This window comes from Limulus polyphemus, unplaced genomic scaffold (assembly GCF_000517525.1).
Source record: "Limulus polyphemus unplaced genomic scaffold, Limulus_polyphemus-2.1.2 Scaffold241, whole genome shotgun sequence".
NCBI lineage: Eukaryota > Metazoa > Arthropoda > Merostomata > Xiphosura > Limulidae > Limulus > Limulus polyphemus.
The window spans coordinates 202,938-210,798 of NW_013665851.1; the positions used below are offsets into that span (position 1 = coordinate 202,938).

The 7,861-nt window shown below is 31.5% G+C and overlaps 1 protein-coding gene across 2 annotated transcripts in view; it reads left to right on the plus strand.

Annotated features, from left to right (window-relative positions):
* Window positions 1–414: 414 nt before the first annotated feature.
* The window catches only part of LOC111085116, a 27,236-nt gene continuing 19,789 nt past the window's right edge, over window positions 415–7,861 (plus strand). Inside the window, exon 1 of one of the 2 annotated variants that reach the window (XM_022382335.1) lies at window positions 415–443. The gene's annotated coding sequence lies outside the window, so the exon portion shown is untranslated. Of the gene's footprint in view, window positions 444–4,183; window positions 4,263–7,861 lie in introns of those variants that run through there. The other variant, XM_022382338.1, reaches the window with a different exon arrangement.

Below are 7,861 nucleotides of genomic sequence, written 5' to 3' on the forward strand. Positions count from 1 at the left end.
TTTTTTATTATTTCAAGGTTTTAAGTTAGATTACATCGTTATCATTAATTTTGTTTGGCATATATTGCTTCTGTGTATTTAAATAACCATATGTTATCTGGAAAGAAAATATGACGTTAGGTGTGGAAGTGGGGCTGTTGAATTCTGATGGCTAACAATAACACAATAATATTATTATATATATTTCACATAATTCTAATATAGTGAGGTTGTTAAAAACCTTTCAAATATAATTTATGATAAACTGGTTTATTATTTTAAGGTTTTAATTTTTATTACATCTTTATCGTTATTATTGTTTGTTGTTGTTTTTTTTTTCTGCAAATATTGCTCCTGTGTATTTAAATAACCATATGTTATCTGGAAATAAAATATGACGGTAGGTGGGGAAGTGGGTCTGTTGAATTAAGATGGCTACCAGGTAGTGACAGAATTGGAATTTGGTAAGTGAAACTGAAAGTAACTATAGAAGTTTCTTAGATAATTTAGTGCTTAAATTAAAATAAGTTAAAGACCGTGGAAAAATAATTAAAAGGTGCAAATTTTTTTTATTCGAATATATTTTTCAATGTTCTTCAACAGTTCAACTTTCAAGGCATGTTAAATATTATTTTCCAGTTACCTGTTATTGTTAAGTCCTGATCAGTGATACTGATACATCATACAGTGATAGTGATAATAATATTGTGTTAATATCATGTTGATAATATCATATTATTAATTCTCTGAATTGGGTCGACCATATTCATGTTCCTCGTCTCCCGAGTTAAAAATAAAAGTGAAAGATAAATTGTCTACAGTATAAACGTTAGTCCTAATTGCTATTAGTATTATTATTATCAAATAACGCTTATGCCGTTATGGTCGTGGAGTACATATACTTTAGAATATAAAAATTTAAGATTTTTTGGAAACTTGTATAGTACTCAGTAACAATGAAGTGTAACTTCTAGAATACAAATTTAAATAATCCTCAATTGTCAAATTGAATGATTCATTCAAAATCTAATTACATTCTCATTTTGAGTTTAATTCACTCTAATTTCTAAATGTTGGTGTTGTCAGGGAAAAGTCCTAGCATTTCAGTAATTTAGTAAGTAAAATTAAAAGTCAGTTCTGTACACGTGTGCCTGTATGTCGGACTGTAAGTGTAACATTTGAACCTGAACATGAAGTGCTCTATTAAAAACATTACCTTCAGTCTTAATTATAACACCTTCAATTCTTCATTATGTTCTTTATTATGTATAGTATAGTGTAGTTTAAAGTGTAATAGCACAGTATAATACAGTTTAAATTAGTATAGTAAAATATTTAAATCAATTCTAACAATCTGATTACTTTTATTTAAAAAAATTAATGACTTATTATTAACTTTTTTAACATTTTCCAAATAAACATTACTTTTTAGCAGTACCAATTAGACAAGAGAGTGAAACAAAGATATACTTATCATTTCCTAAAAAAATGAAAGAACTTTTATTAAATACTTATTTGTTGAAGATAAAATATATTGTTACTTCGTACAAAAACAATGACTGATGATTTATATCATATTGAACATTTTATGTGATTAGCTCTCAGGTTTCATCTTGCCTGCCCAAATGTTCAACATTTTTATGTAACAATTAGACCCAGAGGCCTTACCTGTATCACCTTGATATCTTTATATGGGTTTAGTTGTAAGCTACAGTACTGTAATTTCTTTCAGCTGTTTCAACAGACTTGCTCTTTGTGAAACAACTATAATCTCAAATGGTGATGTTTAGACAGTATTCTAAGTCAATGCAAGCAATATAATAATTACGCTAAAACATATTATCATTTTAAAAAACTACTCATCTTATAGTAAGAGTTCAGTGAAAAGTATAAGTATCTCAAGTTTTCAAATATTGAAACTGAGAAAATGTAAGAACATAAAAAAAAAGTCACGTGACAAAACACTGTTCAGCCCATCAAGATAACCTTTTTCTAGCCCCTTTGAAACCTATACTCTCTTCAAATAACCTGTAAAAGCCTTTTATTTTGTAAAGTTGGTGAGTTTTTTGCCTCACAAAATTCTAATTCTGTCAGCAGAACATATGCATTTCATATTTTCTTACAATATCTATTTCACGTTTGGTAGATACACATTATTTTAATATCATACATTATTTTATATACATGTCATTTGAAGTATTGTAAAGTTATTTTTCAGCCATTTGTGGACATTACTCAGCCACATCACCCAATCTGTCCGACAAAATGAAGTAAAAATGTGTTTTAGGTGTAGTGGAGTGGAAAACAAAAATTGACAGAAACAGTTAGAAAAATCTCTAGGTTTAAAGGAATGTTAGGGAACAGTGAGAGTAGGTAATATTACCATGATCTGTCATAAAATTACTGTATTTATTCATATAAATTTAAACTGAATAATACAGTGCATGACATCAAAATGAAACCTATATATCTACCAAACTGCAAATTGGTATATGACCTACTGACTGTTTCCTGTGTTGATAATATGATCAAATATGGAGGAAAAATAACCTGTATTTCTATGTACTTCAACTGTTATTTTCATAATTTAAGCTTTTAATGTTTGAAAAATAGTTGGTTTGGTGGCCTTTTCTTTCCTTTACTTGAGATCTTAAGTCGAAATAAGAATATCTCAAGGCATAAGAATTTTATAAAACTTGTATTAAATAGCATTTGTCATAGTGACAAAAAATATGGATGACTAATCAGACTATCGTAAACTTAAATGGTAAAGATCTCGGCAATAATGAAAAAAAGTACTAACATCATAGCTTTCAGTCAAGACTTGGCATACATGGAATACTACAACAGTGAATAAATTTTGTTTCAAGATTCAAGAAACATCATGGCCAGGTGGTTAGGACACTTGACTCACAACTGGAGGGTCGTGGGTTCTAATCCCTGTCCCACCAAACATGCTTGCCCTTTCAGCCATGGAGGTGTTACAATGTGATGGTAAATCCCACTATTCATTGGTAAAAGAGTAGACCAAGAGTTGGCGGTGGGTGGTTATGACTGGCTGCCTTTCTTCTAGTCTGTCACTGTTAAATTAGGGACAGATAGCCCTTGTGTAGCTTTGCACAAAATTCAAACCAAGCTTTAAATAAGTCATCTAGTGTTTCTGTTCCTCTATGGGAAATGACTCTTTTCATCTTCTTCATGCAACCTCCCATCAAGTTTGTTATCTCTTGACTTCACTTGCTATAGCTATCGACATCCTCTGGTGGAGATATTGCAGACATGGATGTGGACAACCCCTAACACATTTGTGTCACATTATTTAAACCACATTACAGTTTCCTCTGCCACTGGCTTTTGTCTCCCTCCAGTCATCATTTTCCAATCTTCCCAAAGGCTCTAAGGAGGTGATTGGTTAATTTTTTTTGTTGCAGCTTCCACAGAAAAGAAGCAACCATCTGAAAATAAATACAGAAAAATAAGTATACATATTAGGGCTATGTTCAAAGGTTTGTTCACTTGCCAGGAATTCAAGGATTCTTTTAAACATTCGAAGGTTCATCAGGCAGCATTCAATCAATGTCAATTTTTTTTTTTCTCTATTCTTAACAGAAACCATATGACAGTGTTTGATTAGTAACCACACACTATCACTTACCTGGGAAATTTGATCTTTTAATTTGTATAATACCCATTATTTAAACAAAAAGCTGTTTTTTTAAAAAAAAACACCATCACCAAAACATAGGTATCAGTTCCTTCCATGCTTTGAAGCAGGCTATTATAATGAAGCACAAAGGGGGTTATGCTTAGCAGCTGCATTGCTTCAATAAAATGTACTGAATACCTAGTGTACAAGCCTTGACAACTGCTAAGCCATGTATATGTACTACAGACTGCAAGGAGGGCTTGGGTTATTGCCAAGTCATCCTCAGGTGCTGTTGAAAGTTATATTTACCTAACAGTGACACATCATGTTCATAAACGCTATCGTATACTGACATTGCTTTTATGCTAATCCATCACAGAAAACTAGACGTTATTTATTTGAATCACCAGTCTAACAATTAGGAAATGAAAACATTATTGTCTTTATTTTTCTACTGAAAGCTAAGACTTTTTGTCTCATGTGTAAGATGAGCTTATTGATGAACTGAAATATTATCCATTTGCTACAAACTAGAACTGGTCACCATTTTATACAAGAACTGCTTGAAAGTCCAGGTATCCATGTTGATTGCTGTGAAATCTAGCAGAAGCTTGTTGTTACATCATTAAAAATACAGGTATGTTGACTTGAAACATGCAGTACTAACATTTACAATTTGTCAGTTTGGTAAGACTATAATAATTAAGAAAATAACTAAATAAAGCCACATATATAAGCAAAGTGAATTTTTAATTGTTCACCAGACAAAACACAATCTATATATAAATGTATCCCTTCCCATTTATATACTTGTCCAATAAAAGTTTAACCTAATTCAAACTGATGTTACAAGCTACTTTATCAGACACATACTATTCCATAAGTTTATACAAGACATGAGTCATTTTACTAAAGAAGTCTGAATCTGTGTATCCACAGCTTGTACTTGTCATCTGTAATATTACAGTTTCCATTTGCGACTTTATTTAAGCCTTTAATACCTGACTCAAGCAACTTCTGTGATCTAGAGAAGAGAAGTTAAAGTCTTTAGGCTTTTCTTCTTAGCTCAAATGTTTGATTAAGTATTATTCTAGAGTAAAACCTCCACACATGTTCCAGCACATCCATATTCTTCTTACTGTAAGGAGACCAAAACTGAATGTAGTTAACAATAACCTTTTTACTCGTAAGTTAAACATTTCTGTAATTAGGTTTTGGCTTAAATAGAATTTTTGTCACAGGCAAAAAACTAACTTAAACTTGAAATAGCCCTTCACATTTGTATAACATTTTTGCTTTGTTAATAAGTGCTTGTGTGTCTTCCCCTCTAAAGTATTGTTATGCTTTTTACACAAGAAAATCCTTTATAAATTTCTGCCTTCCAAGAGTATCACTGTTTTTTGTTAAGAGACTAAGAATATATCCTGATCCTTCTGAAGAAACTGTTAAGAATTACCCTTTTGCCAGCATTAGATCATCATCAAAGAGTTTGAAATTATAATTGCACATTTATTTATTCAAATCAGGTACACAAATTAGAAATAAAAAAGGTCTCAAAAGGCAAAACAGCCTTCCTGAAGGCCCCAACTACTTGTATATGCCACAGCTGGAAAAAATGACCCTTTTTATTTTATAACCATGTTTTACTTTCTTCCACCAAGCCAACCTAATCCATCCATAGCTCTAGCAAAGAATTGAAAGCTTTATCTAAATTATTTACAATGAAGTAAATTACTTTATTATAAGTGTTAATAATAGGTAAGATACTATAATATTTTTTACATCTAAAATACACCATAGGTATATATTTGAAGTTTTTCTTTTTTTCAGAACTTGAACTTGTAAAACGTTTTTCTTAGGAATATGAACACTTGTTATATAGAACTAATTCTTTGTGCTTTAGATATTTATTGAAAATGTAATAAACTATATGAAATATACCTAGTGAAAACTCTACTGCTACATTTAGTGATGAAAATAATGAAAAGTGATCATTTGATTTGCCTGTGGTTGTTAGTTTGCTAATTAATTAGTTTTTGTTTGTTAATATTTCAACTATTTTTCAGAAAAACTGGTATTACCGTGTGAATGTGTTATCTAGTTTCATTGTAGGGTAGCTTCAATTTATCTCTTAATTAAACCTGCATATTATTATAACACTCATTAATCAAACAATTCTGTTCTTGTTGTTGAGTTTTATTATTATTATTATTGGGTAAAAAAGAAGAATACAGTTCTGTTCGCTTAATAATAACAGAAGTGTTTTATTTTTTCAACTACAAGTTCAGTGCACAGCTTTACTTAACAACTGACAGTCCTAACTTCACAAATAAACAACATTTAAACTGAAATTTCTCTTACTTCATAATTGTGTATTTTTTGTACTTTGTTGCAAACACAAAGTTTACAACACAGAATAAATTAACCGGCTGACAGCAACACACAAACTAAGTCATGCACTTGTTAATTGACTCACTCACTAAGTCTAGCATAACTTTCTGTATATCTGACTCGCACTGTTCTTCTCGAACTTTGGAGAAAATTCCTGACATTAAGCCGCATGCTCATCATGTGATGTCAAACCTCCCTCAGGCCAAATAACAATACAACAAATAGACTCGCTCACTAACTCAAGCATAACTCTTTCTGTACATCTGACTCGTATTGTTCTTCTAAAATTTTGGAGAAAATTTCACATATTAAGCCACTTGCTCATCATGTGATGTAAAACCTCCCTCAGCTCCAATAACAATACACACTTCCAAATAAAACAAACATAAACTACAACAACAAGTAACATCCACAATCAGCTCTCAATATGTGAACATTTATCAGTCACCACCAACAAACATCTTTCATACAATTTAATCTTATCCCGTTAGGTGATAAGTTATCAATTTAAGACTTCTAATTTCAGTCACTGAACCTATTACATTTCAAAAAAAATTATTGATCAAATTTTTACCAGTTTCTCAAACTATATATTGACATTTTGTGAGTGTCACCAGGCTTGTATGTTTGTCCCAGTCCATACTGTAAGAAAATGCATGTTTAGGAATTAGCTTAAAATTTTCCTGGGAAGCATGTTTACCTCTTTTTGTTTAGAACTTTTGGCAAGTAATGACATATTGTGCACAGTATTGCTATCTAGGAAGGAAATTTGGATCCTTTTGTGAAAATTTTCACTGTACTTACTAAATAGTGCCAGTGCTAATGTCACAAACTTTCAAAAGAAGCAACATCTCAGTGTTCACAAAAATTGTCAGGAACTTTCTTTTCATCAGTTGACATGATTGCAACTTATCTGGGCTGTGAAGAGTTTCTTTCCCTAACAGAGGATATTTATGGAACCTCCCACTTTTGATGATAAAAATATACTGTGTGATTTAGCTTTATAGATGAGCAAGGACAGCCTGTTTACAAAATAATTCTATGAATGTGGGAAAATTGGTTCACAATCAGAAGTATTGCTCTGATGAGGTCAGAAGGTATTTGGAAGTTGTCTCCATTAAGCAATCCAGATGTCACTATCTTCAGCCTCATTTTATCCTTCTAGGTGACTAAGTGATCCTTCATTACATATTGATTTGTGCACTCTAATACGTATATTAAACAGAATCATTCCCAAGAGGACTAGCACTGTAATGGTTATAATACACAATCAAAATATTTCAGTCAAAGAAACTCGAACTGGGGATCTAGCAGTGAAACAAATATATTTTGCTTTCAGTGGTGTCTTCAATGTTATTCTGAATCTTGAGATTCAGCTGAAGATGAGGAGTAGCCTGAGAAGATGAGACTTAGATGAATGGTTGTGAATGAGAATAATATCAAGAAATGAATGAAAAAAAGAACAATTAAACTTCTAAATATAGCTTGGTAAAATTGTATATTAAAAAATAACATATTCTTTTTTCTTTCTAATGTCACTTTAACTGTAAAGCTTCCTTCCTTTTCTCTCTATCACTTTAACTGTAAAGCTTCCTTCCTTTTCTCTCTATCGCTTTAACTGTAAAGCTTCCTTCCTTTACTCTCTAATGTCGCTGTAACTGTAAAGCTTCCTTCCTTTACTCTCTAATGTCGCTGTAACTGTAAAGCTTCCTTCCTTTACTCTCTAATGTCGCTGTAACTGTAAAGCTTCCTTCCTTTACTCTCTAATGTCGCTGTAACTGTAAAGCTTCCTTCCTTTACTCTCTAATGTCGCTGTAACTGTAAAGCTTCCTTCCTTTACTCTCT